The following is a 25,196-nucleotide window of genomic DNA, read 5'->3' as shown; positions in this document are numbered from 1 at the left end:
CTCTGATTGATTTTAAATATTTAAACATATGAAGAGTCCTGTCATTTTGGTGAAAAGAAGTATCATAGGTTCTAGGGTAAATTTTACAAACAACGATTTTTTTTAAAGACTTATTTATTTATTTGAGAGAGAGAGAGTGCACAAGCAGGGCCTGGGGTGGGGAGGGGGCAGAGGGAAAGGGAGAGAGAATCTCAAGCAGACTCCCCGCTGGATGTGGAGCTCAACATGGGGCTCTATCTCATGACTCTGACATCATGACCCGAGCCTGAAACCAAAAGTCAGATGCTTAACAGACTGAGCCACCCAGGCGCCCCTCCTCAAGACTGTTTTGAGTAATATTGACCCTATTTGAGTAGAGAGTAGTCCCCTAAATTCATTGCTTTACAGAGACTAACAACCCTCTTACTGCAAAAGTTCTCCCTGTTTATTTAAGAACAGAACAAGTGATTGTACCTGTGAAATACAATAAATGAAATGATTAAAACTACTTTGTAAATTACTTAATAGCCTCACAAATGCTAACTCTGTGGTTAGCGTTGATGATTAAATGAAAACAGATTATAAAAAAGTCTACTCTAATTTTTAAGTTAAATTTGCATATGTGTACATAGAAGTCTAAAAATGTATACCAAAATGTTAATAGCAGTCATTCCTGGTGTTGATATGATTTTTATTTTGTTGTTTTTCCTTGTAATTTCTTAGTTTCTTCAGTAAATATTTTTATACACCTGAAATTTTTTCCCCAAAAAATCCCTATCAGAGATTGGTGTTCCCCTGTAGTTTCTTCTCATGCTTTCTTCTGGGAAGATTTTGGGTGATCTTTAATGGTTTTGTGTCACCCCATGTGGTGACATTTTTTTCCAGGGCTGCCTGGCATGCAGTCCCTGCATAGCTCCTGGCATGTGGGGCAGATGATGGGTGTTCTCATCACCGCAGGAAACTTGCGCCCTGTTCTCTAGTACGGAGCCCTGGCAGGCACACGCTGTGGGAAGATGTCAAGCGGGGTCCCAGGAGCAGGTCTGGCCTACCTTAGAGTGACAAAACACGGGGAGGGTTTGCTGTGTCCCAGAGGACAGTTCATGTGCAAGTGATAATGTATTAAACAAGTATTCCCGGGGATGGTGAGCAGGTGGAAGAAGTAGGGCAGAAAGGAGGAAGTCACGCAGGTGTGTGATCTCAAAATTATGCAAAAGGTAGCTTTAGCCCGAGCCCATGGGGAATCTGGTGCATAATGTGTGCCTCAGAATTTTCCTGCCCCAAGGCAAGGTGGCTATTTTAACACTGTCGGTCGCTGGCCTGCCCCCGGTGAGGGGGCATAAACTCCGAGGCATTTCTACTGTGTGCATGAGGGGAGGGGGCAAAGGGTTTCTGGTAGCTGAAGGTGGAGCCCCAAAGAGAGTCTTGATGCTGCCATTCCTCCTTGGAAATGAACACACAGATCCTCCTTAATTCCATGCACCGTCTAGTCTAGACATCACCTGGGGCCTGTGCACACACAGTATCAGCTCTGGGGAATTAAAATCAATGCAGACTGTGAGGCTCTTGTCTACTTAACTTGATTGTAAACAACAATGCAGAGTAAAATAACACATAAGTGTTATTTTATGATGTTCAAAAAGATGGTGCCCTCATAACATCGTGGCCAATCATTCTCCTTGTTCTAATGGAGTGTCATAGACTTGAAATAGGGACACCCTGAACCTCTTGCAAACAGAAGCATCAGGAAGTTTAAAGTCAACTCCGACTGCTTGACTGGATGGTTTTCTTGCCAAGGATTCTGAGGCCAGGTGTGAATTTGGAGGGCAAGATGGGTGTGATCGTTTAGCAATGTCTGCCAGGTATGAGTTCAGAGAAAATGGGTGTGATCAATTAGGGATGTCTGCCAGGAGCTTGAGAAAAGGAAGGGTGGGCCCTTGGACCCCTTAGATTCCAACCTTGCTTTCAGCTGGTCAAAGCTCCCCAGGGCAAATACACCTTATAGTCTGTACCTTTAGCTTAATGTGTTGGTCAAGAAGACATTTCCTTTTCCTTTAAAAAAAAAAAAAACACACAAAAACCTCTCTTTCCCGCTTACTCTCTCCCCTCCCCGTTTTATCTCATTTTGGTGCTTATAGGTTTTTATTCTATAAACACTTTGCAGTCTTTGTGACATGGACTCATTCAGGACATGTTTACAGTACTTAATGACATCTCCCTGAGAAATAATGAGAATGCCTTTAAAGGTTGTCTCCTCCCGTGCATGCAGAGGGATGGCTCGCCAGGCCTGCAAGATGAGAGCTGAGGGTCTGGCAGGGGGAAAATTGACTTAATTTCTTTTCACCACATGAAATGGAGTGTCTGGGTGATCTGACCTAAATGCATGGCCTAAAAACCAATTAATTCTGAATTGTGAATTTGTGAGCGCATCAAGCTGTGTGTGGAATTCTCGATGAGGCAGACAACGCATACCTGGCTTATTTGCAAAATGTGAAGATTTTTCCACATAAATATACCTAATGATCAGTTATTAAAGTGCAGCCTCAGTCACATTGCACCTCAGCTCCAAGTCCTGAAGCAGCTCCGCACGATCTTCTGATAGAAATCCAAGTCCCGACCTGGTTTGACCAGCCCTCAGTAGCCCCAGCCTCCCTTCCGTTTGGTTGAACATCCCCTCTGGGTCCTTCATTGCTGCCAACAGAGGGGACCTTTGAGTCACCGGCCCCACGTGCAGAGGTTCGTTTCCTGCCGTCATGGTTCCGAGGTCAGGATGTGCCTCACGGTGAGTATTCAGTGGGAAAGGTGACGAGTCCTTGCCATTGTAGACTTAAGAAAATGCCCAGCTCACCTTCCCTCCAGGGCCTGTGGAGTCCCCACCGCTGTGCATTTACTTGTTCTATGTCCTCCACTTGTTAAATTAGCTCCAATTTTATCATATTCAGTTTAATTCACCCAATATTCACCGAGGCCGCTGTGCCTGTGATGCTGATTTGTTTTGGGGAATAAAAATTAACCTGACATAGAATCTGCTTCTATGGACCAAATAAAAAAAAGCTGGGACGGGATATAAATAACCCTAACAGGAAGTCAAGTGTGGTGACCAGTAATGGAGCTGTAACTAAAACGGCACAAGAACACATGGGGCGGGGGTTGGTGGCATGCGTGTGTGTGTGTGTGTGCACATGCGTGTGTGTGCGTACTATGGTATATGTATGCATAGGTTGTGGTGGTGTGTGTGATGTGTGTGTGTTTGGTGTATATTATATTGTGTGGGGGGATGGGAGGTGTGTATATGCAGTATGTGTGTGGTGTGTGTGTTTTTGTGTGTTTTTTGGGGGTGGGAGGCAGTCTTAGAAGGCTTCATGGGAGAGGAGGAGCCTGCCAAATAGGTAGGATTTCTCAGTGACAGAGGTGGTGGGGAAAGGCTGTGCAGGACCTTTTTGCTGGAGGCCTCAAACCTGGAAGGCACCCACGGGATGCCAGGGGAGCTGGGGAGTCAGTGAGAAGAGCTGGCCCCACATGGGGAAGGGCTCCAGCTGATAGGCCAGAGTTGGGGGTCGTCCTGGGGGAAGTATGGCACTGGGCTGTCTGAGAATCTGAGCAGAGGGGCTGTTCAGGCACGGGTAAGGAGAGGGGCTGCAGGGGCAGGAAGGGAGTGTGGAGGAATGGGGGAGGCGGTCACAGCCATCCCCCAGAGATGTCCAATTTTGAACCAGGGCTGTGGGAGTGCAGTAACTACTCAGTGGGGCACTCTGTCCTGCTTTTCCTCCTTTTCTGTCTCACTCACCCCTGCACTCCAGCTTCCTGGGATCACCTCTCCAATAACTATAGGCACCAAGTCCTTGTCTCTGGCTCAGCTTTGGAGAAGTGTCCAGTCACTCCTGAATGCAGAGCCTGGAAGAGGGAGAGGTGACAGTTAACACAGGTGTGGAACAGCTCTTGGCCAACGGAGGGGAGCACCAGGGGGCGAACACCCCACTCCTGTCCCTATGTAGCACTCTGGAGGGTCCTGAGGGGACTGAGCCTCAGTTGGCCTCAGTGGAGAGTTCGAACCCAAGTTTTCTAACTCCAGGGTTCAAGTTGTTCAGTCTAGGTAAATTAGACTCCGGTGTTCTGAACGAGCCTGTGAATGCACTCACTCGTTCATTCATTCCTCCACTTATTCAGTTATTCAGTCTGTGACAACACATGTGAACATGAAGGCAGGGATTGCAGTGATGTCTCTACAAGAAAGGACAAAGGTTGCCAGCAAACCACCAGAAGCTAGGAGGGAGACATGGAGCAAATCCTTGCCCCATGGCCCTCAGAGGGAACCAACCCTGCCCGCACCTTGATTTAGACTTCTAGCCTCCAAATAGTGAGACATTAAATTTATATTGTTTAAACCACCCAGTTTGTGTCACTTGTCACAGCAGCCCTAGCAAATGAATATACCCAATTTCCAAGAGTCCTTTGGTCCACATCTTGTAGCATTACCCTTTGTAAATTCCCAGAAAAAAAAATGCAAATTCCAAGACTCCTGGGGGTTGAGATTAAGACCTCTTTCATATATTTCAAGCATTAAAATATCACCCTTCTTGTTAAAACAATCAAGCAAAACTGTCACAGATCCAGCTGCCTTCTGCAGACATTATTCTGTGCAAAATCTTTTCACGGAGCTGGAAATGCAGAACTGGGGACAGAGGCTGGGAGCAGGGATAGTAGGAGAGGGAACAGAAGTGAAACCAGAAGCAGCAGGCTTTGCTTCTTCTGACACACTCTCCTTGTCTCCCATCCAACTCACGAAGCACTTCTCACTTGCTCTCAACAGCGCACGAAGGAGAGGAGAGTTGGCTGAATCTCAGCTCATGGGCTGCCCTTGGGGGAGCTGCCAGGCTGTGATGTGGCCTTGACCAAGGCATGTAGAAAGGGCAAAAAGAAGGAAGAACCAGAGCAAGCTGCCAGAGCACAACTGTGAGTGTCAAACTATGGTGTGGGTTTGTTTGGTTTGTAGCTGCTGTTGAAATCCCAAGCACCTTCATTTGCAACAGCTAAGCTCAGTGGCAGCCCCTTTGCCCCCACCTGACCTACACCCCAGAGTCAAGCTGGCAAAAGGTCAGCCGGACTTTCATCTATTCTCTTGTGCCAGGAAAACACTTTCCTTTGTGGGGTGGGGGTTGGGGATTGGTTTTCTGGTTTGAGCCCCACTGACCCTTCTCTGCCTCCTCCCTGCTGTTTCTTTTCGGAGGAAAAACCATTTCAGAGCTTTGCTGAATTTACCCATGAAGACTCAACCAATAAATTCCTAACTCAAAAGATTAGAGACATTTATGTACAGCATACAAAAAGAAAAGTCTTCCTTACATCAGAGTCCTGGTGTTTGTATAGCTTAACCAAACAGAGAATAATGTTTGAAAGACAAGGACTGACACAGACATTTCTTGTTTTCTGAAACTAGGCTCAATTACTAAAAAAATGTTGCCTGCTTTGTTGTTTTTAAATGCTTTTATCTCTTTCTGATTTATGGTTGTTCTCTCTATAGAAATAGATCTCTCCTTAACCACCTTAGGCAGGTGTATCCCTTGAAGCACAGTCCCCAAGAGCTAAGATTCATCCATCAACTGCGCTCACTCAGAGCCAGAAGTGTTCATGATCTTTTTCCTCCGTGACCGAGTCAGTGGGTCTATTTCATCACATTCAATTCAAGGTGATGACCAAGGACAGAGAAAAAAAAGGAAATTTGGTAGAAAGTAACTGGGATCAGAATTCAGAGAAAAGGGAAAGAAGCTAATATTTTTAAAATATCTATTTGGGGACCAGCAGTGAAGGAGAAATCTCCCAATGTTTTCCTGATTCTTGAAAAAATTAAGTGTGACTTTGGGCAAATTACTGAATATCTTTTTAAAAAAATCTGTGAGGGGTGGATGCACTAAAAAAGGCCCCAAACAGCTAGTTATCTCACATAGCATTATTTTATTTTTAAAATTTGTTTATTTTTTGCATTATTTCATATTTATTAGGTGATTGTGACTTTTTGGGGGTCATATTTCCCATGATTTGCATTTTGAAATATTTGTTTGAAATTCTTCAACCCCACTACTTAGAATATACTTGGAATTTTGTTGAACAAATAAATAAATGCATGAATAAATTACAAAAAACTAAATTATGATGAGTGAGGCATTATGTTAACCCCAGGATATGAAACTGGACACATAGTCTCCTGCTTCTCGTGAAGAATGGAAATAGCTTTAAAAAAAACCTGCTATTTTTTTAATCAACAAATCATGTGCATCATTTTACATATAATTTAAATGCTTTATAAACCTGCAATAATAAAACATCACATAGATAGTGGTACATAGGCTTTGGGTTGAAAATAAAAGTAACAAAATGCTCTAAACATATTTTTTTATCATCTGATGCCAAAGAGACAACAGGGTATTCTTCAGGAATTATAAGAGAAGGTGGGTGTCCTCTTGTACTCTGCATAGTCTGTGTTAGCTATTTTCCTGGTGAGTGTTCTGAAGCAAGACTGCCTAAGGGAAGCAGCTTCTTGGCATTTTCAAGTTTGAGAAGTTTGTTTAACAGTTGACCAACACCAAAGCCCACCATCGACAGCACTGCGTTTTTGGATTGTGATTATTAACTGCTCTGGAATTTCTAAGTTTGAGGTTCTCTTCCACAGTTGGGGATCTCTCAAGAGCCTTTGAGCCTGACCCACATTATTTTAAGAAAATGATATATAGGAGTAAGCAGGAGGGGTGCTCCTACCTGCAGGGCCCAACAGTGGGGTGCATGTGGCATCTTGCCAGCACATCTTTCATCTCCAACTCATTCACCTCAAGGAATCTGAAGAGATGCAGAAGTGTCTAAGACGTATCTCCTGGCATGGTTTTGTTTCTTCATTATTTCCTGCAGAGCAGGACTGGGGACTTTCACTTGCTTTGTGTCTGCTCTCTTCGGAAGCTCCAAGCTGTATGTGGTGATCGAGAAATGCTGTGTGAGGAGATGGACCCCAAAAGAAGCATGTCCTTGGGACTTGACATGTGTCTGCCCCTCCCTGATGCAATCACTTAATCTTAGAAGTCCCTTCCTTGAAAGAGCAAGGGGCTCTTAGGAGAAGAGTTAGTAAGACTAAGTCGTTGCCCTGTGATACAGACTTGGTGGAGTCAGTGGAAGAGCTTTTGGTCAAGGGATTAAGCTTGGAGCTTGATTGACACACAGGTGTGGAAACCCTTCCAGAATTCCTGAAAGATTCCTTCAACATCTTGACTTTCTTGTAATTGAAATTGATGAATAGATCTAGGTAGACCAAAGGTTCCACCTTTCACTATAAAACTAAGTTGATGAGAACTTAGATAGAACTTCGCAAACTTTTTGGTCCTAGAGACTCATCATATTCTTAAATATTACTGAAGACCCCAAAGAGTCTTAATTTATGTGGGCTACATCTATTGATGTCAATATTCACCATATTAGAATTGAAAGAGAAAAATAAAAATATTCATTAGTGCACCTTGAAAGAACAATAGTAAAGCCATTGAATGTTAACATGGCTAATATAATTTTAATAAAAATAACTATATATTCATAAACAAAAACAGAGAGAAAAGTGGTATTTTTTTTTACATTTTTGTGGATCTCCTTAATGTCTGGGTTGATAAAGACAACTGGATTCTCATATCTGCTACTGCATTTCATCTGTTGTGTTATGTTACTTGGGTTGAAGTATATAAAAAAAGCTATCTTTATACAAATGGTTGTTGGGAAAGGAAGAGGTATTTTAATAGCCTTTTCAGATAACTGGGGATATTTATGCTTTCTTGATGCCACAGCAAAGCCCAATAAAAGGTAGTTTCTGAGAAGCTAGTTGCAATGTAACTTCCTAAACACTTGTCCTATTTTGACTTGTCCTGATTAAATAAAGGAGGGGGGCTTATTCCACTGTGATTAATTTTAAGGGGTGGGAGTTAGTTGGATTGGCACCATGTAACATGAAGACCCTGTCTACTGCCGCTTGGCTCAGTCTCTCTCTCCTTCTGCCTCACCAAAAGTGAATTCTGTTAAGTGCTTTATTGACTAAAATGTGATGTGGAATCAGATGTGAAAGAACCCAAACCTTGCCAGCCTTCTCACCTCATTTATACAACAGTTTATAAAATGTCAGGGCAAAGTCTTTCAGAGTCGACCAGAGACTGCACTGGCTTCCCTAATTCTGAAAGAGGTTACTGATGCTCGGTCGGGACAGAATGAAGAATCAACCCCTTGTTATGTCAAATAAAATGTTCACTGGGTAAAAATGGAGCATGTGAATAATGGTCAGAAGACATTAAAGGTACATGTAATTGTACAGTAAACACAGTGGTTTTAATATGAGCTTTCTTTGTGTGTGAGACAGCTGTCCTCTGAGCACCTGCCCCGGACTCTCATTTACAACAGTCTCCAGGTTTGCCTGGACACTGCTTCACACAATGGGGACTGGCACTGTCTTTCCACTCCCTTCCTTTATGTTCCCTCTCCCTCTTGTCTTTGGACTATTGTTTCCCAACCTTTGTGACTGTGTGTAGACCTGTGTACTCACTAGGGCTGTGAGCTCAATTATCGGCCACACTACTGAGATTGTCTGAAGCAGCATCATGAAGCTGAAAAGAAAAGAAATTCATGAGTGGCCCATCCATCCTTCCTCAGAACACTGGTGTCTCATTTCACGCATCCACATGTCCTAGAAAACAAGCAAACCTCAGCACACTCAGGCTCCCATTGGCTTGATCTCATGTTTTCATCTGTGTGAGAAGCCTCGTGTAGAGGCTTGGCAAATGAGTTTTCCAGTTCTTTTCCCACCTCCAGTGCCTGAACCCCCTTCGACATTTAGTAGAGCTCTTACAGTGCTTTTTCCTATGGTCTTGATCAATATGGCTTATCAGGACATCTTTCTTTTTTCAAGGACCCCAGAAGCTATACTTTGATTTTTCATTGCAGAGTATTTTTTCTTGTTCTGGTTTGTTTTCAGGGAATTCGTGTCTGTTTATCTGGTTTTAGTTCCTGGGGAACATGCTTGCACTGCTCAGTAGGTGGACCTCCTGGTGGAGAGGCCTGCTAAAAATGACTAATGAACCCCTGAAGGGCTTATCAGCTCTTTGCTACCGCTGAACTAGTACAGATTTGCAAGAGACACATTTACCTTAAAATGCAATGAACACAAGCCCATTTACTTTGGGTTCAGGCCAAGAAATTAATCTGACTTATTTGCAGGTGAAATAACTTCAAGTTCAGACAAATGAAGACCTATTTTAAGGACTTTTGTTCTTTGAACTATAGAGATGTGACTTAGTGCTGCTTTGCTTGGATACTTTAAGCTTGAGGAGGCCAGTGGAAGTCCCTGAGGGAAAGGAAAAACTCCCTGGTGGACAGGGCCAAATGGTGAATTATTTAAGAGTCTTGACTCTTAAAGGTTAGAGTTCACTGTCCATTGTATGCTGGGGTTCACCTGTCCACTGTTGTTTGGGAAATGATCCCTGTTGGTAATTAACATCCCCTCCCCAACAGATATTTACAGGAAAAACAGGTAATATTGAGCAATGGAGGCTGGCCTAAATCTGAAAGGTTGTTTTTTGCTGTACTTTTCTGAGAAGAGCCAAATGGTCAATAGAACTGTCCCCAGAGGACACTAATCAATATGTCCACCAAAGGAGGGACCGTCCTGATCAGACGTTGAGCCCAGGGCAGATCGGAGCTGGAAAGATGCTTCCACAGGGGGCTCTGGGGGAACGTAGGGAGTCTCAGGTCTCCCTCCTTGCATTTGCCTGTTATCTAGAGATGCATCATTTTAATTTGTTAATGAGCAACCTTGAGCATCTTCTATGTGTTAAGAGAGGCTGGGAAAAGACTCCTGACCCAAACTCCTGTGTTATGAGGAAGCGGTGGGGGTGAGGAGATCAAGGAAAGATTCAGGAAGAGGTAACTTCTAAGTTGAGTTCTAAAGAATGAATGTTGGATAGCACTTTCAGAGGTGCCTGGGGTTTGGTTTCCCCAAAAGCAGACTCTGAAACAATGAAATGAGGACACAGTGTTTTTATTTGGGAGGTGATCCTGGGAAGGATGATGGGGGTGGCGAGGGTGGGGAAATGAGACAGTGAAAGGAAGGGAAAGCAGCCAACAGTGTTTGTCTTCATCAGGTTTGGACGGCACCATCTTGCTGAAAGCCTCTGGGAGAGCGTGGGGAACATGCTTCAGAGTCATCCCACCTGGGGAGATGGAGGTGGGTGCTTATCTGCCCGCAGCCATTAGCCATCCTTGAGACGATTTCCGAGGCACTAATTTCCGGGGACTCAGACCTGCCCTATGGGTGGGCCTGAGCTCTGAGCACCTGAGCCTCTCAGGTTGATGGTGTTGGAAGATGTCACACAAGCACACGCAGGAATGACCACTGGCTGGTCCAGGACAGATGGGCATCTCTAGAAGGGACTCAGAGGACAAGGCCACAGACCATTCCTTGCAGAGAAAGCAGCCCAGAGACGGTGGGTTTAAGGAACTCAGATGGCTAGCTGAGCTAGCAACAGCCATGCTAGCTTGGATCCCTGCTTGGAGAGCTGAGTGCCAGCCGGCAGTCGTCCTGAACGCGGGTTTCCTGCTGCAGCTCTCCCAAGTCCCTGGGGAAATCTCTGTAACCGATTTTAGGAAAGACCTTAGCCCAGGATTTCTTCAGCACCTCCCATCAGTGTATTTGTCTCTGCCTTGGGGTTTATAGATCTATGTCAGATTCCTGGAAAAAGTGATGGGATTTTAGGAGCAGCAGGAACTTGGCTTCAAAATCAGCTGTCTCTTCTAGAGCAAAGCAGTACTCTGGCTTCAGATGAAGGGTTGGCATTCCTGACCACTGGATGCTCCTGCTCACTAGATTTTCATGGGGTAGAATTCCATAGGCAGGTCAGCCCCCTGGACTCCAACCTGCCTTTTGAATGTGCCAAGTGGTGATCCACCCCAGGGCCTTTGCCTCCTTTGTCCTTTCCTCCAGAACATCCAGCCCCAGATCATTCAGTGAGGGCTCCTGCTTTCTGCCCGTTGTAAAGGCCACCACAAAAAAAGGCCACCTCTTGCCTGATTTTGGTTTTATCTTCCTATTGATAATTGCACCCCTTCATTTAATTTCCTTCCTGAGCTTGCAACATAAAGATTTCCTTTTCTCTTGCAGTTTTCCTTTCTTTCTCTCTTCGCCTTTGTTCCGGAGTGCTCAGGGCTCCCTCCCTCCAGTAAACTGTCAAGACGAGACACACATTGGGCAGTGTTGATTGATGCCAGGTGAGCAACTCCCAGTGATTTTGTGTGCCTGTGTTTATTTAGTTGGTTGAAATTTCATTTAATCCTGAGGAAAGGTCCTGGATTTGGACTGGAGATTCACAGACCCGAAAAGGGCCTGGAGGCCTGGTTTGCTTTTGATAAGTACTGAGACGTTGGATTCTTATTTAATCTGGTCACCGCCCCCCCACCCCGTTCCTTTCTCTCTTTTTTTAATTAATTAATTAATTAATTAATTAATTAATTAATTTTTGATGTAGTGTTCAATGATTCATTGTTTGCGTATAACACCCAGTGCTCCATGCAGAACGTGCCCTCCTTAATACCCATCACCAGGCTAACCCATCCCCCCACCCCCGTCCCCTCTAGAACCCTCCATTTGTTTCTCAGAGTCCACAGTCTCTCATGGTTTGTCTCCCCCACCGATTTCCCCCCTTCCTACTATCTTCTTCTAAGATTGTTCCTTTCTCTTCTAAGAGATGTGGTAAAGCTCTCTTCCTGTCCGTTCACCTCTCGCTAGACAGGCCAGCAACTCCCTGCAAACCACCTCCTGCCCACTGGAAAACACTTGCACGTGGCAGGTCCACTGTGAGCTTCTCCCCTCGCTTCCCACCTGGGGTGTCTTATAAAGGGGTGGTATGGTCCTCTGCCCTGAGGAAGTAGATGATCAAATGGACCCCCACCCCCACAGCCTTTGTTAAGTAACTGAAATGCCCCCATGCAGGGTACCTGGGCTGTGGTGACAGACCTCACAGGAGTTTTCAAGAGAAACAGACATGTAAGCTTCATGGGCAAACTATCTTGATTGCTAAATGCAACAATTAATTCAAGTTTTAAAAGTCTTGCACAGGCTCATTGACATGTCAGCAGGCCTCTGGCCCCTGACCTTGGAAAGCCTGCCATGTGACCTCTCAATGGAGTCTTGCTTCTAGTGTAACTTACGGTTTCATTTTCTTTCTGATCAAGAAAAGTGATGTTCTCGTAGAAAATTTTCCTTGTAGAAAGTGCAGACAAAAATAAAATAAAACAAAATCTCCCATAGATCTTCTACTTAGAGGAAAACCATCTTAGAGTCAGTGGCTTCAATCTCACGTGGAAACATTGCTATGCATCCCTTGTGGATTCTCATTTGATTGCTGCAGAAGGTGTCAAGGGGGGGCAGGGACAGTCATCAGTTTTGTACATTTGCAGAACAAATCACCCTAAGCTGTGTCAAGGGTGGATGGCAAAGTGAAGGAGGGTATAGAAGGACAAGCTGGCTTCAGTGGTAAAGAGGAAGGGGCAGGTGACGAAGTCCTCTGTACATGAGGAGTAGAGGGGAGCGTGGACAGGACACACTTGAGCAGAGATGGGCCACTGTACTTCATCCTTGTCCACCTGCTTGTGGGCATTCTGTGACCATGGGTTCCATCAGGCTTCCTTTGGCCCTGGGAGTGTGGGAGTGGGTATTTGGTAATCCAAAGAGCCCCTTGCATGATAGCACAAAGGTGTGCAATTCCAACCTCCAGGTCTAGGAAAGCATCCATGGGTGCTTTTAAACACTGTCAGATATCAAATTATTTTCTCAAATGTTGATACTCTTCCATCACTGGCACTTAAACACATGCTGAATTTGCATATTACCTAACTCTGCCTGAGGGTGGTGTAGGATGGGGTATATTTCAGGGCAAGAAGAGCTTTCGAGTCAAATCGTGTGGTTATCTATGCTATATACTCATGTTATTAGAAAAATGGTCATTTCTCCCACCTTCTACCTTCTATTAAATCCATTGGATCCTTGGGAAATTCTACTGGTTCTGCTCTACTGAATTGGATGGTGTGTGCAGGTTCAGAGCTGGAAACCACTGAATTTCCTTATTCAATAGAATGGAGAGAATGTGGATTTCTGGGACAATATACAAGAGAAGAAAAAATGAACTAAGATGGCAGAAAGCTGGCTGCCACATGGGGGGACAGGACCATGAGAATCAGTGATACTAGGAGAGGAACAGTAAAAAAATACTTTCACCTTCTTAGTTTTGGGGCACAGTATGACACCCCCCAGTTTGGTGTCCAAATAGTCACTGAAGTCTAAGGCATTATGAAGTGCTTCATGTAGTGGGTTTTTAAAAAATGGACACGGACAAAGGGGATGTGTCACAGTATTGGGATGAAATTTGGAAACACGCATGAAGAATCAGAGCTGGAGCCTGGGGACAGAGTCGCCCTTGGGAACAGAAGTCCTTCAGGAATGTACAGAAATATCAGGAAGGCTTTGGATTTCCCTGAGGTCTGAGATAAAGACTTAGGGTGATTTGGCCTGTGTTCCAGAGACACTACCTGACGTTAGCCTGTGTGATAACTGCAGCTCATAGAGTAGGTAGCAGGTAATCGATGAAGAGTGAAATGTGCTCCTCCTCGGTATCAAAACCAATATCCATGCCTCATCCAAACTGGTGTTATTTGTGCAGGGAAAGCAGAGATGGGGAGAAACCCAAATGCACACAGAGTGGAGCGAAAGTCAGCTTTGATTATATCAAGCTGGTGATTTAAGACTAGCCTTGCACTTTGCAAAGCAGCGGCACTATTTGCCTCTTTTCAAAGTCCAAATCTGAGAATCACTGAGTTTGGGCATAAGTGAGTGATGAGAATTTGCATCTGGAGGAGGTCTTTGGTATGGTGGTTGTCTCAAACATTTTTTGGCCAAATCCCCATAGGTTATAAGAAGGGCACATACCCTAACACATGCAAATATATTTGTTTACCTGTTGTGTATTATTATATCACGAATAGTATAAGGCATATACAAATTTGATTTAAAAAAATGATGAAATAAACATCCTCATGTATATAAATTTAAATATTTTCTTCCCACACCTGTGGATCTGCTGCTGCTCCCTGGGGAGAGTGCACCACTTGGAATATTCCAAGGTACCCCAGGATCTGTCATTGGAACAGACACATAGGTCATCCTATGGGATATTTGGGCTGGGCCAGGAGGATGCAGGTAGGGTTGAAGGGATAGGTGAGTATCAGGGAGAGGGAGAATTCTTTTTTGTACCATTTGCATATTGTCATGAAATGCCCCAGTAAAGTGCCTTGAGGTATGTGTATCTATGCGCTGAAATATGAGGTTATTTCTTCTACAGAATCGAGTCTCCTAGTTGGGTATGTACTACTCAGCCAGGCTAGTCCTAGATGTGGGTGACTGTTTCTCTGGTGCATAGGGGACTGGTTTACTGTCTTCCATCACTTTTGTTAATAAAGAAGGACAAGGATGCTTTGCAGACTTCTAGCTCTAGATGTCTCATGATGTTCCCCTACAGCACTCTGCTGAGTTATTTAGGAAAGAAAGGTCCTCCATAGCATAACTGGACTGATTTTAACTTTGCTTTTAAGAAGATGAGAAGGAACATTGGTAACTGTTATTCTTGTTTCCTTACAACATCTATCTGGGGTAGACTCATGAGGGCTATGAGCAGCTTCCACCCCTCCTGCTCAGCCACAGGTTTTGAGGAAATTACAGCCTGTATGGGATTTGAGCATCATTATGATCAATAACGTATGAAGCTCTTCCTAGTACTGCCAGCTACCAAGCGACATATAAGAACAGTGACAGAAAGAACTGCCTATTGTTCAAGGAGCCCAGATATGGGAAAGGGCCCGTATCTGTGAGCCTGGTCTCTTTAGGAACACTCTGTAAGACTTTGGTTAAGCGCTTTCTGTTGTAATGTGCCCATAATTACTATGGAGATTCCGAGAATGGGAAGTGAGGCCTCCAGGGTCTCCTGGGCACAGAGTGCTCTCCATATGCTGTCTTATTTCACTCTCTGAAGCATTCTGAGAGGGGGTGTTCACAGGCTCATGTCACAGAAGAGAAATGGAGGCTCAGAGCATTTCCACCACATCCCTAAGGGCCAGCTCATAAGCAGCGGGGCGGGAAGAAGAAGCCACATCTCAGCCGCAGAGCCCATGCGCTGCGACAGAAGTTACCGAGACACACCACAGACAGAATATGCCGAGAAGGGGTTGTGTTTCTTTGGGTGTTGGTACATCCAAGATTGAGCTAAATTTAGTGCAGTGGTTGGTGTATGGTGTATGGTGAGGATGCGGACATCACTGCGTGACTGCTGGAAGGGGTTGGGTAAGATGGGAAAAGCAACACAAAAGGCAGAACTGACTGGACCAGAAAATATATTCAAATAAAAAAAGAATTACTGTGCAGAAGATTTTATTTTAACAGAGTCCCAATAGTTTATTTTTACTTTTGTTTCTCTTGCCTCAGGAGACATATCTAGAAAGATGTTGCTATGGCCGATGTCAGAGAAATGACTGCCTGTCCTCTCTTCCAGGATTTTTATGGTTTCAGGTCTCCCATTTAGGTCAGTATGACTAAAATAAAAAATACAAGTAACAACAGGTGTTGGTGAGGATGTGGAGGTAAAGGAACCCTTGTGCACTGTTGGTGAGAATGCAAACTGAGGCAGCCATTGTGGAAAACAGTATGGAGGTTCCTCAAAAAATTAGAAATAGATCTACCATATGATCTAGTAATCACATTACTGAGTCTTTACTCCAAGAATAGGAAAACACCAATTCAAAAGGATATATGCACCCCAAAGTTTATACAGCAGCATCATTTACAATAGCCAAGATATGGAAGCAGTCCAAGTGTCCATTGACTGATGAATGGATAAAGAAGATGTGGTATATATATACAGTGGAATATGACTCAGCAATAAAAAGAATGAAATCTTTCCATTTGCAATGACATGGACAGAACTAGAGAGTATTATGTTAAGCAAAGTAAGTTAGTCAAAGACAAATACTATATGATTTCACTCCTATGTGGAATTTAAGAAACAAAACAGTGAACAAAGAAAAAAAGAGAGAGAGAGAGAGAGGGAGAAACCAAAAAAACGGACTCTTAACTATAGAGAACAAGCTGCTGGTTACCAGAGAAGAGGAGGATGGCGGGATGGAGGAAATAGGTGAAGGGGATTAAGAGTGCACATAACTTGATGAGGACTGAGTAATGTATAGAACTGTGGAATTACTATATTGCACACTTGAAACTAATATAACACTGTATGTTAACTACACTGGAATTAATAAAATAAAATGAAATAAAATAATCATATCACAATTAAAAAAAAACCCCAAAACTAGATGATTCCCCAAAATGATAGATATCTATAACCGTATCTAAATATCAATGTTTTGTATCTCCATACTTCCAAAAGAACACTTATGGATGCTAAATGTAAAATATAAGGAATAAAATAGTTAAACACAAGTTCAAAAATATGCAGAATAAAGATGCCATGGACACTCTTTATCAATAACTAGGCTAAACTTGGAAACAGTTCTGGCTTCAGCAATCATTAGATACACACCTACAATATTAAAAGCATAAACATTTGAAAAACAACAAACTAGGCTAAAATTCCCTGTAGTTCCCTGACTCCTGGCAGCCACCATGAAAGGAAAAACTGTATAATGTATTACATACTTCTCACGTGGTAAAAAGGAATCATGACAGTTTTTCAAGAGTTCATCAGTTTATCTGATCCAATTCTTTAAAAATGTTCTATTGTGCACATCTTTGTACACAGAACAGTGAAAACATCCTAATGGACCAAGTTCTCAGCACAAGTTCTTTTCCAGAGACTCTGGGCATCTCATGGGGCAATGAAGGGGCTGGGGCGGTCAGTCAGTGCACCAGGTACTGAGATGCGGGGCTCAACTTCCCCTTCGAGTGAGGGCCCTCTGTCCAGCTAAAGACAGCTTCTGAGCCCTTTAAGGGTGGCCCAGTGGTACAAAGGCCTGGCAACTTCTGCTCACTGTGCCGTTCTTCAAACAAGCATAGACTTTGCCAGGTCCTGCTGTGGTTGGATGGCTCCCAATCTTGCTGCCTCCCCTTTCCTTATTCATGGTTATCCCCCAATAGCTGTTTTGCACCCCTGACTTCCACTGGATGTCTGCTTCCCAAAGAGCCCAACCTGCAAGAGTGACACTAATTCCTAATATTATTTACGAGGAATGGGTGGAAGGTGGTCCCTATGACCCTAAGTTTTAGGGACTCACCTATTTATAAACTGCAGTAAGCACCAGAACTTATGTCAGGTCACAGGGTGACACTTGTCACTTACAGACTCCCTAATAAGACTCAATAAAACTTTGGGGGAAAATGACTTGTATCCTTTTTACCTTGTTCCTTCTCTTGACCGAGCATTTTCCTTTGAACTCTTTCCAATTGCAGATAACATATTTGATATCCTGTCTTCTTTCCTAAATATCCCATTTTTATACGTTTTCCTATCTTGGCTTTCCCACTCATGAGTTCACTGATCCCTTGTAAGTTCGCAGGAGGAGATTCACAGAGCTCAAGAGACTTACCCAAGTCCTTGCTCATAGGTGCTTGAAGATGGGGATCTGAACGTAGCTCTTTCGATGCCAAACCCTGAACCCCAAAGTCCTTGTCCACATGAGTCCTTTGGATCTTGCTCGGAATACTGTAAAGTTAAGCTGAGGCCTGATAAGGGTGGCCTATATGCAGCCTCTGGTTAAAATGGAGCTGCACCACCTCTGGAAAATGCAACTTAGCCTCTTCATTATTATGAAGAAAAGAGGGCCTGGTGATGGCCTTGGGTTTCCCTTCTTCCTGGGGAGACTGCTCTTGGATGCCACTCAGACTGACTCCCACACCACGCGCGTGTGCTCTAATTGGCCTCATCCCAGGGCAAGAGGACCCTTCTCCATTTATTAGTGGGGCGTGCCTCCCTCCATCCTCCAGAGTAACCATTGCTTTGCCAGACGTACTTCTGCATGGAGAGAGTCAGGACAGTCTGGTTTCAAACTGAACCTCCGCAGCCCCACCCTGAGAGACACACACTCTCACACACAAAACCAAGGTTGACGTGCACTGGGACCTTGTTCCAGAATAGGAAGAGGAATGGGAATAGGCTGACTTGCTTGGCCTTTTAACTGAGACAATAAGGGGCTTGTGGGAGTCTCCGCAGGAGCCCTGAGAGAGAGGGTGCTCCTTAAGCTGACAGGCCACCACGAGGGCACTGCGTTTAATTTAACCTGACAATGTAGTCATTACAAGCCTTCTCTAACTTGCTGGCCTGCAGGAACAAAAGGAAATTCTCCCACCAAGAATGTCAAGGAGCCAGATGGAAAGATCCCCCTGTCCCTGTGCTTTCGCCACCCCCATCCTAAGCAAAAGAAATAGAGATGTGTGTTCATACCTTCATGCACAAAGACTGGGAATGACGTGGCTGGAATAAAGTGATTTTCCTTTTCCCCTGAGAAGAAAATTGCAAATGCGTCACTGTGGCTCAAACGAAAGCAAAATGCAGTGTGACTTTTAGGAGTTTTGTTCAAGTTACAGAAAATACAGTGCACAGGCACATTCATACAAATGCAGAGGGGTTCTATTTCTTATACTTATTTCTTTCTTTGCAACAATTTATCAACCCAAAAACCAGAGCCTTGTGTTAATTACTAGAAATACACTCTTACAAACACATCTTGTGCTCTGTGTTTTCCTTCTAGTATCTGATTTGGCTTTAACGAAGGATTGGGAGGGCTGCACAATGTGTGGGAATAATTGCCCCAAAGCTCCAAATATTTATTACCAGGGCAAGCTTGCAAGCCACAGTCTCCGACGCGCCCTTGGCGGTCTGGCCCCCATTCTTCTTGACAATGGGGTGGACGGAGGGAGAACTGTTGGATTGTTTACTACTTCAAGACATTTTAAAAGGTAATGAATGTACAAACAGCAAGGAAAAAAGAGCCCTCTGTAAGGTGGCTTAGAGTCGGGATAGAAAATTCAAACAATTTTAGCCTCAAAAAGTCAACATTAGACACCCTTCTACTAAGGACCTACAAACAAACAGAGTTACTCTGTACACACATTAACACACACAACTCTGTGCCGCCATGACTTTCACCTTGCAGAGCCTCGGGTTCATGCAGGCATTTGCAAAGGACTCCACAGGTTTCAGAACCCGATGCTTCAAGTCCTGAGAGCTTTTGGTGTCAGAACTTTCACGCCTGGCTTGTCGGGGCAGACGAGGGCAGGGGGAGAAACTCCCATCCAGGCTGGGGCCGCATTTGGCCCTGAGACCAAACCATACTGGGGTGTGGAGCATTCTTGCCATCTCCTTGCAGTTCAGAGGGACAGATGGCTCTTGTGCCCCGACGTCCCACATCCCACATAATTAAAAGGCAGAGGGTTACCCTTTTAAAAAGTAAATAATTAATAATGGGAAAGGAATCTACCATCTTATCCTTGCACTCACACGGGCTAGAAAAGTCAGCTATTCGCTTTCCTTCCAAGCATTGACTAATATGATTGAGAAAATAATTCTCATAGTTTCATTCCTTTCTGTTTTGTGAGAGATTTAGTCCAATGCTACTTAAAGATTGCCCTGTTTAAGCAGCCAAGTCTTTGTTTATGATAAATGAGGCTGCCCGGTTACTCAGACGTTTAGCTAGAAATAGGAGATTGAACGATTTCAGAGAATATTCTGTTTTCCACACCGACATTAGGAGTCATCCACACACTAGTGTGTCTGGTGCTCACTGTGCCTTCCAGTTCCTTCCAAATAGAACCAAACAAGGACTACACACAAGAAATACGTGCTCGAAAAAATTGTGCTCCCCTTACCTTTTTCCATGTGTTCATCCTACATACTTTATCATTCTGAAATAGCGCGAACTCTGAGTTTCCCTATTTTTGTAAAATGAAGTCATTTATTGCATCACATATCAAGAGGAGGTAAAACAAGAAATAGAAAGAAAATTCTTCAAAAATACATTGGCCACGGGGTTCTTTGTAACCCATCCCCTTAAATGTGATTATGCAAAAAGAGAAAATTTAATATTGCAATCAATAGAGTCCCGCCCTTTTATAATACAGGGTCTTAGCGCCCATTGATTTTTTGGCTAGCCGCACAAACTTAGTTATGCACATAAGAATCTTATGCCACAAAGAAGAGAAAATGACTCCTTTCCACAGTGAGCAGTAAGAGGACAACTGTGGGCTCACAAAATGGAAGACTCATTCCCCACCTTCAGAAGGCAGTGTACGTCTCTGGGATTATTTTAGCAGATTCAAAAACAGACAACTTGTAAAATGTGGAGAAAGAAAACGCAGTGCCTTAGATTTTGCAATGACAACATGTATGATCAGTGTCCCTGCAAGGGTGTTTTTCAAGGATGTTTTGTACTCTGGCACACATTTCTCCAGAAAATTATTTCTGGGGGAAAGAACTGCTTAAAAAAAAAAAAGGAATGAAAGAAAGAAAAGAAAAAGAAAGCCTCCTAATTGTGGTTGGCTTAATGCCTCTGCAGAGCAAGTCAATAGCACGCTCGCCCAGAGCAGGTGGCCTCGGGCCGCTCCCCTCTGAGGGTCTGATGAATCCAGCCTCTTCCCCGGATCAAGGTATTAAGGTATGGGTTATTTGTATTGATTTTACGTGCCGCTACGCTGTGCTGGTCATGCTCATATCTGTGGTTCACAAATTCCCCTTCAAAATGTCACCGCAGCTTCATTTCCTCTGCCATCCATCAATACTGCGGCCAGAGAGGCTGGTCGTTAACCCCGAGGGCGGTCGTCTTGTCCAGTGCATCCTGGGCACTGCAGATTCCCAAAGTTTTCACAGATACCAGCAACGGGGAGGGTGTGGGTGGGGCGCGTGGTCAGTAAGCTTCTTCACCAAAAACAAAAACAAGACAAAAACAAAAAAACTTTCAGAGATTTTTCTCTGATATTTAGAAGGATTTCTTCTCCTCGCCCAGAGAACCTTGCAAATGGATAGGCCCTCTAGTGGTTTACAAGGGTGCTCAGATGGAAGGGGAGGTCTCATCGGACATTATTTGACATCATTTGAAAGCACAGCCACACCCACAAACAGGTGTATGCATAGGAATTTCAGTACCTGAACAAAGCTATAACAGGCAACTCTCACACCTTCAATTCTAATTGAGATCAGTCTTAACGAAACTTTGTCCCATGCTGATAATTTGGGGACAATACAGATTTTCCCTGGAAATTCTACAGTCAGTCTTTCTCAGCAAAATATGTAAACTAAGCCGCGAAATAATTGTAAACAGATGCTTTTCCTTCTCAGAGTGAAATAAAACTCGCCTTCACTGGGAGCCAAACAGAAATCTACACACAGGCACAGCCACGACTGTATTTATCAGTCTACGATGATCCTTTAACAAACATGCAATGGGGTAAAAATAAAACACATGTTTTCCCTTATTTCTCTGCAAGAGCTTACTTAAGGTTTTATTATATTTGGCCATGGGACATTCAGTAAACTTACTGATGATATCAAAGAATGATTTTACAAACAGTAAAACTTACACTATTGACACCTCCAAATTCTGGAGTATTTACATTGTGTTAGGTGCACACTTGCTCAGGGAGATTAACAAACATTACTAGAAAGGCTGTGGCCAAATCCACCCTGGTTGTTTATAAAACCTTTACAACTCATCAGCCTCCACTAACACACTGGCACTGTTCAATTACCATCAGTTTTAGAGAGCCTTAGCAAAACATCCAGTGCCCATGTAAATAGACAAATCTGAAAACTAGCTGCTCTGTTGGCTTACATACTGTAGGTAATGTTTTCTTTTGCTCAAATTTGTTCTGGAAACTAATCATGCTCTGATAAAGCCATCTGCAAATATGAGAAAGATTGACACCCACATGTCAAAGTTTACACAGCCTGACCAAGTGTACATATAGTGCAGATGATGTAAGGGCTCTGCCGTGCAGAGCTTCTCCGGGGCCATGTTGGAATGGAGCTCGCTGGATCAGAATGCAGGCACCACTGTCCATGTTAAAGCAAAACTTACCTGTTTCCTTGCCAAGCTAAAACTCTTGCAGAAGTGGTGGGCACTTTGCTCAATGTTGATCAGAGAATTTTAACTTCCTTCCCCTGGTCATATCAGTCTAGGACCATAGGATGATTATCATTTAGCTAACCCCAAATACAATTGCTTTTCTACAAATCACTAAAGCTTCACTTTTACCCAGAAGATGAGAATAACTTAGTGTCCACCTGCCAGAAAGGATAGCATTAAAAATTAAGAAGAATTATGATATAATTGTCCAACAATTCACAGGTTACCACAGTTTACCAACTCTTCACTGTGCATTATCTAATTTGTAGGAAGAACTTTATATGTGGATTTCTCTACCCACACTCAAAGAAAGTCCAGGATGACAACCTGAATCCAAAGCAGATGGAGTGTCCAGTGAGGAATTCATCTTCATTTTACATCAGCAATGGACATTTCTGATTTAGAGGTATCTAGCATAATTGTCTTTTACTAATTTTTTGTCCATGTCCTCAAGAAATAAACCCAGGTGGCTCTATCGTGTGGTCCCAATCTCCCTCTTTGGTAACACAACGAGAAACAAAATCAAAGTCATATGGAAAGACGTGTTGTGGTAAACTTAGTTTGGTTCCTGATGCTCACTCCTTATGAAGAGCTCAGAAATCATGTTTAAATTTTCATTTTAGAGTTTTTCTAAGGATCAACCACAAATTCCCTTGTTTATCATGCCCAGAATACAGCCTAAAGAGTCTTTGAAAAACATAGCAACCATTGCTTCTCTCCAGACTTCTAACAATTCTCTTGGTTGGCGTTTGGGATTTTTTGTTTGTTTGTTTTGGGTCTTTTTTTTTTTTTTTTTTTTAATTACCAAGGATAGCTCTGTGATTTAATCTGCCAGTTCTTGCAGTTTCCATTTTAAAATCTGGCACTTAGCATTTCCTCAATGCTGGATTTTGATTCTCTCTTTCAAATTTTCAGTTGTAAGATCATTCTTCTTGATGGATTATTAAATCTATACCCAGTAATGGGTTCATCCCTTCCTTGTTCTTCTTGATCTAAATATAGCAAAATAAAGCCTTCTGGAGGTTCTTAGAATTTTTGTTTTTGAAAGCATCATTAGTATTAGTCTTCTGGTTTCCTTAAAACTTTTGATGGTGACACAGCTCAGTGTTTGTCTCTGTCCATCTTTTGTGTATTTTAAGGATATGAGCTCAACAGAAATCCTTTCATTCAGTCACATTCAATTGTTTAGATGTCTTTACCTTTGCAAATCTCTATATTCCAACATTTTCCAAGCTAAAGTCTTATAATCAACAATTTTTATCTCTTACCTAATTACAAAATTTTATGAATAATAGCTATACCTAATTAACTGCCCTTGTTCTTTCAAATACTTATTCTATTTGCCAAAAATGGATTTAACAAACTTGCCAAGAACTTTTGAAGGATGCATGCCTGATGTTTATGAAGGCATATCTCTTTCACTCTTACCCAACCATTTGAGCTGTCTTTGATCATATAATGACTTCCAGAATTCCATAACCTCATTTGTGCCTCACTACATGCATTGATATGAAATGTGTAACAATTTTATGATGATTCTTGTCCAACAGAAACCTTTTCTGTGTTGGCTCATAAAATTTAATTCCCAATTTCCTCCTCTCAAAGAATAAATGATCTTTGCCCCCATGGGGTAATTGGATCATGGAGGTAGGTGACGGCTTAACAGTTACCAGGTAATACCGCCTTAGAGGGGGTGGTTAAGGGCAGGCTGATAGCTCTTGCTTCTGAGGGAAAGGGGTAGAGCAGAGCAGCAAGAATTTCCATTTCTTTCTTTCTTTTTTTTTTTTAAGATTTTATTTATTTATTTGACAGAGAGAGAGATAGCTAGAGCAGGAACACAAGCAGGGGGAGTGGGAGAGGGAGAAGCAGCCTTCCTGCCAAGCAGGGAGCCTGATGTGGGACTCGATCCCAGGACCCTGGGATCATGACCTGAGCCGAAGGCAGACGCTTAACGACTGAGCCACCCAGGCGCCCAAGAATTTCCATTTCTTGACTGCCTGTGTTGCACCAGACCCTGGTCTAGGTGACTCATGCTATAATTTCTTACCTCATTCATTTTTTTCTTGCCCTTTATCTTATTTCCATGCCACTCATTCCCTTGCTTAAGGCCCTTTAATGGTTTTCCATGGCTCTTTGCACAAACTTCTCATCACAGCCTTTGAGGCCTGGTGTGCTTTGCCTCACACTAACATTCCCAGCCTCATTTTTTGTCTGTCTCTTTGTTTTTGCTGCTTCATTGCCGCTGACCTTCCTTCCATTGGCCCACCTGTGTATCCCCAAGCCTGGCCCAGCTCTGGCACAGAGTAAATGCTCAATAAATATTTCTTGGTTGAAGGAGCAGACAAGTGAATGCATTTCATCTTTTCAGTATTCCTAAGATGAAGAAACAGAAGGTTAGATGGCTACGGTCCGATGCTCAAGCCTCAGTTGATAACAAGAAGTTAGCAATGTCTTACAATGCTATTTAGGTTCCTCTTATATCTTGTGTAAAAAGTAGATGAGGACGCACACACTGATGAACTGTGTTGCCCAAATGTGATATAGAGATAAGTGGAAATATGCCCAGCAACTACATCCTGAAGCAATTTTCTTTCTCCTCAGATGGATTTGCCGCCATGGTGTTCCTTTGGAGGTTTTATTTATCTGCGGATTTTCTTTGAAAGAAGGCAGCCAGAGGATGTTTTTTAGAAGCCAAGGTGAGAATTAGTAAGATGCTTTGACATGGCACCTTTTATAACATTGAAAAATGGTCATTAGACTCACTCTCAAGGATAAGAGATTTGCATTTGGCTTGCGTTGTGCAAACAGGGCTTTTGTTGATTTATCAACAGGACTTCGCTTGGGTTTTGGATTGGATTCCAGAGGTTGGCACCTACGCTCTAAAAAATCTAAACAGAAGGAGAAAATAAATCACCAACTGGCACTTTAAAGGCAAAGATTTATACCAAATTTAATGAACTTCCTGTCTTGCTGAGCATGAGGAAAATGTCATGTTTACACCAATGCTCTCTGCTCCTGGCAGTGGATGTGCTGAG

The 25,196-nt window shown here is 43.3% G+C and overlaps 1 long non-coding RNA gene across 1 annotated transcript in view; it reads left to right on the top strand.

Moving 5' to 3' along the window:
• The window catches only part of LOC145723696 (uncharacterized), a 30,734-nt gene extending 5,881 nt beyond the window's left edge, over positions 1 to 24,853 (top strand). The window contains exons 2-5 of the long non-coding RNA XR_014148952.1: positions 10,134 to 10,216; positions 11,150 to 11,256; positions 22,431 to 22,567; positions 24,763 to 24,853. This is a non-coding gene — a long non-coding RNA (uncharacterized LOC145723696). The remainder of the gene's footprint in view (positions 1 to 10,133; positions 10,217 to 11,149; positions 11,257 to 22,430; positions 22,568 to 24,762) is intronic.
• The last annotated feature ends 343 nt before the right edge of the window (positions 24,854 to 25,196 follow it).

This window comes from Leptonychotes weddellii, chromosome 10, assembly GCF_054177405.1.
Source record: "Leptonychotes weddellii isolate Sample4059 chromosome 10, ASM5417740v2, whole genome shotgun sequence".
In the NCBI taxonomy this organism is placed as follows: domain Eukaryota; kingdom Metazoa; phylum Chordata; class Mammalia; order Carnivora; family Phocidae; genus Leptonychotes; species Leptonychotes weddellii.
This window is presented reverse-complemented; position numbering and strand designations above follow the sequence as displayed.